We start from the raw sequence: 11,936 nt of genomic DNA on the forward strand, positions 1-11,936 counted from the left end.
TCTCAAGTCTTTGTTTTTTTGCCTATAATCAAGGTTTTAAGAATCTCATCTATTTCATGAAAAATACGCAGCCATTGCATTTAATTCATTTTGTTATTTTCATTCCCAAGAGATAATTTATCTTGTTAAATTATACAAAAGTAGCATTATAAGTTAATTGTAAATAATGTCCAAATTAGCATTTTTGTTTGAGAACATTGACATGGTAACAATTAAATGTCCTGAATTGATTTAAACGCTCTCATTTTCCGTTTTTCTTAAGAAGTTGTTATTAGTTGTTGTTCTTAGGTGCCATCAAGTAGATTCTGACTCACAGCGACCCCACGTACAATAGGAGGAAATACTGCCTGGTCCTGCACCATCCTCAAGACCATTGCTATGTTTGAGCCCATTGCTGCAGCCACTTTCAATCCATCGCACTGTGGGTCTTCCTCTTTTTCAAATATTAGTTACTGTGGCTTAACTGGAGCTCTGGTGGCGTAGTGGTTAAGAGCTCAGCTGCTAACCAAAAAAGGTTAGCAGTTCAAATCTACCAGCTGCTCCTTAGAAGCTCTATGGGGCAGTTCTACTCTGTCCTATAAGGTCGCTGAGTCAGAATCGACTCCACACACACAACAATGGCTTAATTGGTACCTGCCGGCAAGCCATTTCGGCAGGAATGCCAGAAAGGAAATAACACACCAGCCTCAATGCACCAATCACTCAGAGCTGGCGCATTTGTGATTGTGCTTTTCTTGTGCCAACCCATGTCCCCTCCTCTAAGTAATTACTCTGTTGCAGAGATTTCCCTGGGGCTTGAGGGAGGTGTATGTGGCTGCAATGCCGATCCCATGCATTTACTTCAGTGGGGAGGAGGGTGAACAAGAGTCAAAAAAAACATGAACCTGAAGTACCAGATATGTATAGAATCTTTCCTCCCTTAAGGAAATATTTTTCTCACATGGTCTTTATTTGGAAAGAACATAGTCTTTGGAATCAGATGGAATTTGAACCTCTACACTGTCACTTAGAAGTTGTTGACTGGGACAAGTTACCTAACTCTTAATAGTAGACATCTCTTCTGCAATGGTGGCTGTGCTGGGTCAATGAAATGGTTAAGTAAAACGCCACCCCAGAAAGGGATCTGTCAGTTCCTTCCATCTGTGTTATTAATCTCTTAAAAAGCAGTTTACGCTTTACTTCCCCGTGAATTACTTTAATCGGATAATTGATGAACAAGGTCAAGAAATGCAAGTTCCAATTTGGAAATGGAAACCTGGGCATTAGAGACTAACCTGAGTGGTGATGTTGTTAGCTGCCATCGAGTCAGCTCCTGACTCATGGTGACCCTCTGTGTTACAAGGTAGAACTGATTCATAGGGTTTTCCTGGCTATAATCTTAACAGAAGTAGTTCACCGGGGCCTTTCTCCTGTGGAGCCACTTGGTGGGTTTGAACTGCTAACCTTTGGGGTTAGTGGCCAATTGCAAAACATTTGCACCACCCAGGATCACAGACTAACCTGAGTAAGGAGGTGATTTTAGAACCTAGAGCCTCCTGCAGGGCTGCACAAGAGAGGTGGTAGAAGGAAGGCTCACAAGGGGTCAAGAGACAGTATGCTCACATTGCAGTCTTATCTGGGTGCCTCTTTGCAGGCAGTGTCTCTGGGTAAAGCAAATCCTCAGGGCTGCCAATACAGGTGGCAAGGCTAACAATCTCCATTTGGCCCATTTTTCCTTCTCCAGGCTTTTCCAATTTTCTGCATCCAAATTTTACCTTTCTTCCAGTGGACAGAGAAGAAAAGGAAAAGAGGGGACCCCCCCCAAGTATTTTCTTGCATATTCAGTTTCTCCCTATTTTATTATCTGTATGGTGCCTTTTAGCAAACTAGGCACAGGGGGCTTCCATGTATCTCTGACAAATGCTGATATAAAGCTTGGGATGTGGTACTGAGAAAACTACATATGAAAAACGTAGATGTTTAAGCTATAAATAACCTTCTTTGGTTAGTTTGTCTCACAAAGAAAAAAGAAGGTAGCGTTTTTCTGAGCTGGTATGGAGCCGCTCACCACTATTTCAGACTTCAAAGGCAAATAGGATGAGAATAGCTAAACAAACACACTTTGATGCCTGGGCCGTGTGCATAAATAAATATGCAGAGAATAGGACAGAGGCCCAAGCTAAGACGTTAAGACCTTAAATCATCTCCCAACTCTGCAATTCTAGGACTGACAGAACCCTCACTGCCTTTCTGGGAGGTGGGCCTCAGGGGAAGGAGAGGGCTCATTCTCCCTCTCTGGCTTCCCCTCCCACTTGGGGGTACCCTGGAAGTCCCAAAGCTCTTCTCTTTGGAGGTCACTCAGCAGCTAAGAGAACTGAGAAGAGTTGAGGGTCTCAAAGTCAAGTGCAGCGGTGGAGTCCACACATACCACAGTCTGCCCTGGTGCTAGGCAGTTGGTAGATGTTCTGTCCCACAACCACCTGGTTTACCGGTGCCCCTTGGGGAGCTCTCTGTTGGCCTTCAGATGCCTAGCTGTGTGAGGTTGTCCTGGCAACTTTTGCTCCATGGAGGTCATAATGCTTCTACAGGCAATGTCCCCCAGTCACAGCTGCACTGTTCCTTGGAGCCTTGGCCCAGGCACAATTCAGTGACCACACTGGCTTCATTTTACCTTTGGGAGGGCCTGGAGGCAGCAGAAAGAGGACTTCCTGGAAACTGCAGATCAGACCATGGTATCCTGAGGCCCACCACACCCCTCCCTCGCTGACTTCAGCCTTGTCTTCCATGGCTTGCCCCATTTTCCCTCAAGCACTGGGGATACCCGATCCTGGAATGCTTTCCTACTCACATTGCTCCAAGAGCCACATTTCCTCTCCATATTCATTTCATCTGGTCTTTCTATTTCCACACATCGTGGCCTGACTCCATCCCCCCTCTTTCCCCCGCAAGTCTTAATTCCCCAAGTTGTGTCATCCTTGTGGTCCCCAAAATAGTGATCTCCCACGACATTACCCCCCATGTGTTTATCAGTTTGTTGTACTGTGGGGGATTGCTTGTTGTGATGCTGGAAGCTATGCCACTGGTATTCAGACAGACACCAGCAGGGTCACCCGTGGAAGACAGATTTCAGCTAAGCTTCCAGACTAAGACGAATTAGGAAAAAGGACCCAGCAGTCTACTTCTGAAAGAATTAGCCAGTGAAAACCTTATGAATAGCAGCACAACATTGTTTAATACAGTGCTGGAAGATGAGCCCCCCAGGTTGGAAGGCACTCAAAAGATGACAGGGGAAGACCGGCCTCCTCAAAGAGTCGACCTTAATGACGTGGATGGAGTAAAGCTTTTGGGACCTTCATTTGCTGATGTGGCACAACTCAAAATAAGGAGAAACGGCTGCAAACATCCATTAATAATCAGAACCTGGAATGTACAAAGTATGAATCTAGGAAAACTGGAAGCTGTCAAAAATGAGATGGAACGCATAAACATCCATATCCCAGGCATTTGTGAGCTGAAATGGACTGGTGTTGGCCATTTTGAATCTGACAATCATTTAGTCTACTGTGCTGGGAACGACAACCTGAAGAGGAATGGTGTTTCATTCATCATCAAAAAGAACATTTCAAGATCTATCCTGAAGTACAACACTATCAGGGACAGGATAATATCCATAAGCCTCCAAGGAAGACCAGCTAATACGACTATTATTCAAATTTACGCACCGACCACTAAGGCCAAAAATGAAGAAATAGAAGATTCTTATCAGCTGCTGCAGTCTGAAATTGATTGAGCATGCAATCACAATGCATTGATAATTATTGGTGATTTTAATGCAAAAGTTGGGAACAAAGAAGAAGGATCGGTAGTTGGAAAATATGGCCTTGGTGATAGAAACAATGCCGGAGATCGAATGATAGAATTTTGCAAGACCAACGACTTCTTCATTGCAAATACCTTCTTTCACCAACATAAACGGTGACTATGGACCTCACCAGATGAACACACAGGAATCAAATTGACTGCCTTTGTGGAAAGAGACGATGGGAAGGCTTGATATCATCAGTCAGAACAAGGCCAGGGGCCGACTGTGGAACAGACCATCAATGGCTCATGTGCAAGTTCACACTGAAACTGAAGAACATCAGAGCAAGTCCATGAAAGCCAAAATATGACCTTGAGTATATCCCACCTGAATTTAGAGACCATCTGAAGAACAGATTTGATGCATTGAATACTAGTGACTGAAGACTAGACGAGTTCTGGAATGACATCAAGGACATCATCCATGAAGAAAGCAAGAGGTCATTGAAAAGATGGGAAAGAAAGAAAAGACCATGATGGACGTCAGAGGAGACTCTGAAACTTGCTCACGAACGTCGAGCAGCTAAAGCAAAAGGAAGAAATAATGAAGTAAAAGAACTGAATAGAAAATTTCAAAGGGCAGCTCAAGAAAACAAAGAACAACATGTGCAAAGAGCTGGAGATAGAAAACCAAAAAGGAAGGACATGCTCGGCATTTCTTGAGCTGAAAGAACTGAAGAAAAAATTCAAGCCTTGAGTTGCAATAGTGAAGTATTCTATGGGGAAAATATTAAACGATGCAGGAAGCATCAAAAGAAGATGGAAAGAATACACAGAATCATTATAGCAAAAAGAATTAGTCGAAGTTCAACCATTTCAAGAGGTAGCATATAATCAGGAACCAGTGGTACTGAAGGAAGAAGTCCAAGCTGCTGTGACGGCATTGGTGAAAAACAAGGCTTCAGGAATTGACAGAATATCAGTTGAGATGTTTCAACAAACAGGTGCAGTGCTGGAGGTGCTCACTAATCTATGGCAAGAAATATGGAAGACAGCTTCCTGGCCAACTGACTGGAAAAGATCCGTATTTACACCTATTTCCAAGAAAGGTGATCCAACCGAATGTGGAAATTATCGGACAATATCATTAATATCACACACAAGCAAAATTTTGCTGAAGATCATTCAAAAACGGCTGCAGCAGTATATTGACAGGGAGCTGCCAGAAATTCAGGCTGGTTTCAGAAGAGGATGTGGAACCAGGAATATCATTGCTGATGTCAGATGGATCCTGGCTGAAAGCAGAGAATATCAGAAGGATGTTTACCTGTGTTTTATGATGTTGTTCATTTTTCCAGGGGAGAATTTTTGTTTTCTTTATGTTGAGGTGCAATCCGTACTGAAGGCTGTGGTCTTTGATCTTCATTAGTAAGTGCTTCAAGCCCTTTCAAGTTGTATTTGGCATTCGACTGTGTGGAACGCAAAGGCAACTGTGTGGATCATAACAAATTATGGATAACATTGTGAAGAATGGGAATTCCAGAACACTTAATTGTGTTCATGAGGAACCTGTACATAGATCAAGAGGCAGTTGTTTGGACAGAACAAGGGGATATTGATTGGTTTAAAGACAGGAAAGGTGTACATCAGGGTTGTATCCTTTCACCATACCTATTTAATCTATGTGCTGACCAAATAATCCGAGAAGCTGGACTATATGAAGAAGAATGGGGCATCAGGATTGGAGGAGGACTCATTAACAACCTGTGTTATGCAGATGATACAATCTTGCTTGCTGAAAGTGAAAAGTACTTGAAGCACTTACTAATGAAGATCAAAGACCACAGCTTTCAATGTGGATTGCACCTCCACATAAAGAAAACAAAAATCCTCATAACTGGACCAATGAGCAACATCATGATAAACGGAGAAAAAACTGAAGTTGTCAAGGATTTCATTTTCCTTGGATCCACGATCAACAGCCATGGAAGCAGCAATCAAGAAATCAAATGATGCATTGCATTGGGTAAATCTGGTGCAAAGGACCTCTTCAAAGTGTTGAAGAGCAAAGATGTCACCTTGAAGATCAAGGTGTGCCTGACACAAGCCATGATATTTTCAGTCACATCACATGCATGTGAAAGCTGGACAATGGATAAGGAAGACTGAAGAAGAACTGATGCCTTTGAATTGTGGTGTTGGCGAAGAATATTGAATATACCATGGACTGCCAAAAGAATGAACAAATCTGTCATGGAGGAAGTGCGGCCAGAATGCTCCTTAGAGGCAAGGATGGTGAGACTGTGTCTTACATGCTTTGGACGTGTTGTCAGGAGGGATCAGTCCCTGGAGAAGGACATCACGCTTGGTAAAGTACAGGGTCAGCAGAAAAGAGGAAGACCCTCAACAAGGTGGACTGACACAGTGGCTGCAACGATGAGCTCAAGCATAACAACGATTGTAAGGATGTTGCAGGACTGGGCAGTGTATCATTCTGTTGTGCATAAGGTTGCTATGAGCCGGAACCGACTTGACGGCACCTACCAACAACCACATGACATTACCAGTTGTCATGGCATCAATTACAACTCATGGCAACCCCAGGTGTGTCAGAGCAGAACTGTGCTCCATAGGGCCTCCAGTGGCTTTCTTCCACGGCATCTCTGGGTGGATCCAAATTTAAATCTTTCGGTTAGCAGCCGAGAACCATTTGCACCACCCGAGGACTCCTCCCTTGACATCAGAAGTGTTTAAAGTAAAACCGAATGTTGTATAAAGGGTTTTAACCTTGGACAGGAAGGCAAGATGTGATTACAGTAGGTAAAATGATAGGTCCCTTCCAATCTTTAGATCCTTAGAGAATCTATGAGTTCTCTTGTGGGAATTGCCTTTCTTTCTTTCTCCCTCCCGCTCCAGGAAGTGAGGGTCCTGGCCCACTGTTGCTCCCTTTGTCTGCTCAGCTGGCTGACAGCCCAGCAGGGCAGTCAGGCTCCTCCATGCCTCTGCCCTCTTCCTTTTCCCACTCCCTCTAAAGGGTGGGACAGTGCTCTGGCCCTACTGAGAGCAGAGCTACCAAGATAAGCACCCTTTCCTTGGCTGAAGGCCACAGAGCCTCCTCCCCACCGTGGACAGGGTCCACCCCTTTAGATCAGGCCCTGCCATCTCCACACCATCCCTTTGGGCCCATTGTCAGTTTAGGATAAAGTCCAACATACATGGCAAAGAAAATGGAGGGGGCAGGACCTACAACTAGGTTAACTGTTCAGGACCCTGTGGGCTATGACTGTATTTAAAAATGTTTATGAAAATGGATAATCTATAGCATTATTTTCTATGGCTTATTTCAAATGTACAATACTTCAACTATGCCATGGATAATAGTTATATAATGGGCAGACCCAGGAGAAAATAGCAGCTAAGACAGTGTTTTCATAGAATTCCAAGCATCTGGCTTACAAAATTTCATAACACACTGTATTTTGGAGAATGTTTTGTAATTAGTGAGATGCAGACATAAGTGACTTCTGAATTACTCTTACTTCCAGAAGGGGTCTGCAGGTACTATCTATCCACAACTATAGCATCCAACCAGCCTGAAAGACTTGAGGGTTAATAATGATATTTTTTTGTTGCTCTCCAGGACCATACAAATAAGCACCTCTCGGCAAGACTCTTGGCAAGGTAATTAGGTGGACAAGTTAATATAAAGCTACAAAGAAATCGGCTTGAGTAATGGGGGAAAAATCATCCAGGAAAGTTTCACATTGAAACAGGTGGTTGTGAGAGCTGAAGAGAGTTGACTGTGCTACAAACTGAAGGGACGCTTTTCTGGCATCGTCTCTGTTGAATTCCATCATTGAATATTCTTCTAGTTGCTAGAGACCTAAGCAGTCTTCCGGCAGTATTCCACGTGAATGACAGACCTGGGACCAAGCCAGGAGCCCCAGCTTCCAGATACAGGAGTGCTGTCTTGAGCAGCCTTCCTGTCTTCCCACTAGCACAGCTCAGGTAGTTGGTGGGAAGGGAAACACAACTGCTCCTCTGAGGAGATGGCAGTGAGTAGGATGATGGAACTGTCTGAATAAAGTCCACTTTCCCTGCCAAAGCTACCCCTGGAGGTTTTAAATTGGGCGTGGATTTATAAAAATTAATCCAAGCAATTTTAATAACCAGGGGATGTATCAAATATTCATAAATTACAGCTCTAAGTATATATAGGAAAGCAAAAGAAACCATTTTTTTTCACTTCGTTTTCATCCAAGCCTATCAAAAAGACAGCCACTTGCTTTTTCTGCAGAGAATATAATACTGTTAGAATAATACTATTCTAAGCCCCCAGGGAATGTCTCAAGAGGCCTGTTGACTTACCAATTTCAAAATTGTCTTTGATTAAACACAGTTTTACATTCCACTTATTTCTCTTTACAGGTTTGGAAGATACTTGCTATATCTCTATTCTTTTAGTGGTTACCTTTAAAATTTTATCACACATACTTGACAGTCTAAAGTTAATGAGTATTTTATCACCCGGCTGAATAATACACAGATTTTAGGAGGCTATTTACTGCTCCACTGACTGCTGCTTCCAGCTTACATGTTGCTGGGGGACCATATTTGGAATTAATCTTTTTTTTTTAACTTCACAGAATAAGTATTATTATTATTATTAATTTAATGTACATTCCAATTATCTACTCATTTACCATTTTGTTTGCTTACCAAAGCTTCTTACTTATCAGCCTTTCCTTTCGAGATCTTCTCACTCTTCCCGAAGTACCTTCTGTAAATATGCCTTTACTAAGTTTTTTGGTGGTAAAAGTTCTCAATTTTTCTTTATCTGAAAGTGTCTTCATTTCACCTCAGTTTTTGGAAGTTAATTTCACTGGATTTGCAAATCTAGATTTATAGTTATTCTCTAGCACATTGAAGACATTCCTCTTTCTTCTGAGCTCCATTGCTGCTGTTAAGACTTTTTTGTATATAATCTGTCTTTGGCTGCTTTCATAATCTTCTTTTTGTCTTTGGCAGGATGTAGCGTTACTAAGAAGTAGCTACATACTTATTTATTTTTATTCCTCTTACTTGGTATATATAGTGTTTCCTCAATTCTGAAAAAATACTGACCATTATTTCTTAAATAAACCAGAACCAAGCCAGACTTGTTGCTGTCAAGTTGATTCTGACTCATAGCGACCCTACAGGACAGAGTAGAACTAACTGCCCCGTAGAGATTCCAAGGGGCTCCTGGTGGATTTTACTGCTTACTTTTTGGTTAGCAGCTGTAGCACTTAACCACTATGCCACCAGGGTTTCCGTTTCTTAAATAGCCTGTTAAATATTCTCTACATACCACTGTTCTCTCATCTCTCTACTATCTTATTCTTAAACTCAAAATGAGCATATGTTGGACCTGCTCATTTTATTTTTCATTTTGTTAACTTCTCTTTCATATTTCTGTTTGTCCTTCTTTGATGCATTCTGAATGATTTTGGGGGTATATTTTCCAGTTTTCGAATTCTCTCTTGTACTTTGTTTAATTTGTAGATTATACTTCCATTGATTTTTTTTTTAAACCGTGGCCATTTAAATTTTTTTAATATTATACCTTTTAAAGTATTTGTTTTAATCTATATGATCTTCCTCTAGTCACTTCACTTTTTAATAATTTATCCATTTTTTATTTGTAGAACCCAAGTTGTTTGCCTGTAAAATTTCTTAGAATGTGGATTTTAGTGATTGCATAATCATGGCGCAGGATCCCTGGTGGCACAGTTTAAAGCACTCGGCTGCTGACCGAAAGGCCCGTGGTTCGAACCCAGCAGCCGTTCCGTGGAAGAAAGATGTGGAGCTCTGCTGCTCCTGTAAAGATTTACAGCTTTGGAAACCCTGTGGGGCAGTTCTGCTCTGTCCTAGAGGGTTGCTTTGAGGTGGAATTGACTTGACAGCAGTGGGTTTGGTTTCCTGGGTTTTATACTCACGGTGGTACTCGGACTGTTCCTTTGTCCTCCGCGCTCCTTTCCTGCAAATCGGTGGCTGCGCACATGACTGATCACACACAGGTTCCATCTCTGTGGCAAGGCCATTGCAGACACATAATGTTACAAGGGTGACCTTTCTTTTTCATTTACTTGTTGGAATACTTTTATAAAAAGATACACTTTCTATCATCTATTATTTGTTTATCCAATAGTATAGCTTATAAAGGAAATACAAGATAAATGCAATTTTTCCCTATTATTTTAATTAGCATTAAGAATTCATGGGTTTAATGAAACCTTTCTTCACCGGTGGGATATAATGTTGCCCACCAACATTTTCTGTCAGGTTTATGGGAAGCTGCCTTCCACAGACAGTGTGTGCTGCCTCAAGGTAGGGGCCTTTATGACTGAAACTGAAGAAATGTCTTTACAGGGTATTGTATGATGTTTCTGAATTTTTGGTAGGAAAACTAGAAATTTTGAAAATTTTTATTTGGAGCACACATGTCCCAGTGGACTCTGGGGGGTGCTCGGGGCATGGGGGATAGAATTAGTGGGACATCATATGTCCCGTTGGACTCTAAGGGTAGACTTTTTGGAGGGGGAAGAAAAAAATCCACACTGCCTTCCAAAAATCCAGACACATTCAATGATTCGGCATGCTTCCATTAATGAAAACACATGGCATCAACAAAAAATTAAAAGCATAAAACAATTGAGTCTCAAAAGGGACATATTTGAGGGGTTTAATCCGTTGCAGACAGCACTGGGTTTTTAGTTATTATTATTAAAGCTATAATTGTCCTATGCTGGCAACTGAGAGCCTCTTCAAGGTGGTTCCTGAGTCCTTTTGACATCGTCTTAGTACTCATTATTTCCTTGCTATTTGGTATGGCAAGATGTGCCAGAAGCCATACGTTTTTTCACAGACCTGGAATCAGCCGTTTCTCCAAGGAGACTTGAGTTTTTGTAGGGAGAAGTGGTATTTCAGGACCACAGTTTTGGTACTAAGGGATGTTCAGTAGACAGAGCCAAGAAATATCTATGTCTATCTATCTACCTACCTACCTATCTGTGCGTCTACTTACCTATTTATCTATCTACCTGTCTATTTACCTATCTATCTGTCTGTCTCTCTCTCTCTCTCCCCCTCTCTCCCTACCTAACCTACCTACCTACCTACATCTATCTATTGGAGCCCTGGTGGTGTAGTGGTAAGAGCTTGGCTGCTATCCAGAAGGTTGGCAGTTCATATCCACCAGCCACTCCTTGGAAACCCTATGAAACAGTTTGCATCTATCCCATAGGGTCACTATGAGTCAGAATCGACTCAATGGCAATTTGTGTGTGTGTGTATATATTTCAATTCAAATTAGCATCTAGAGAAATTAACCTAGTCTCAATTATATCTGTATCTCTTTTCTTCCATAGCTGAGAGCTTAGTTCTCAAAGACAGAGGAGATGGCAGAATTAGAAAATCCCTTAACTCATTCGTTTTGTTCCATATTATACACACAGCAGTCTGAGAATACTACCACCCATGTAATTACTAAAAACATTAACATTTTCTGCATGTGTTCTTCCATTCTCCATCCATTTTTTTCTCCCCTATCCAATATTTTGGAGCCCTGGTGACACAGAGTTTAAGCGTTTGGCTGCTAGCCACAATGTCGGCAGGTCGAATCCAACAGCCACTCTTTGGAAGCTCTGTGGGGCAGTTCTATTTTGTCCTGCATGGTTACTATGAGTTGGAATCGACTTGATGGCAATGGGGTTTTTTTTGGGGGGGGGGGTTACCCGGCATTTTAAATGAGTAGTTGTACTGTATCTACACTGTTAAAGCCTACAGTCATTCATACTATTCTGTCTCATACATACACGTATGAGAGACAGTATATACATATATCCTCAAGTCAATGCTTCCCAAGTCTTTTGTTTGTCGGAAGCTTACATGAAATTAAAATTTCCGTATCTAAAAAGGAAATTTTATTGGCACACAGCCACAACCATTTGTTCACGTATTGTCTGTGGCTGTGTTTGTGGTGTAACTACAGAACTGAGTACCTACAACAGAGGCCTTTTCTTTAGTTTCTGTCGCGCCTGTCTTCATCAATTTTGATTCCACTTCCAGAAGCTTCTCCTTGTTGTAGCGCCCTGTCCTAGAAAGGAGTGCAGGCA

At 41.9% G+C, this 11,936-nt stretch overlaps 1 protein-coding gene across 2 annotated transcripts in view; it reads right to left on the reverse strand.

Annotated features, from left to right (window-relative positions):
- Positions 1–8,235: 8,235 nt before the first annotated feature.
- MCPH1 (microcephalin 1) overlaps positions 8,236–11,936 on the reverse strand; it is a 331,342-nt gene continuing 327,641 nt past the window's right edge. Inside the window, exons 15-16 of one of the 2 annotated variants that reach the window (XR_010323533.1) lie at positions 11,827–11,917; positions 8,236–9,848 (exon numbers count right to left, since the gene is read on the reverse strand). The gene's annotated coding sequence lies outside the window, so the exon portion shown is untranslated. The remainder of the gene's footprint in view (positions 9,849–11,826; positions 11,918–11,936) is intronic. The other variant, XR_010323534.1, reaches the window with a different exon arrangement.

The sequence above is a fragment of the Loxodonta africana genome, chromosome 12 (genome assembly GCF_030014295.1).
Source record: "Loxodonta africana isolate mLoxAfr1 chromosome 12, mLoxAfr1.hap2, whole genome shotgun sequence".
NCBI lineage: Eukaryota > Metazoa > Chordata > Mammalia > Proboscidea > Elephantidae > Loxodonta > Loxodonta africana.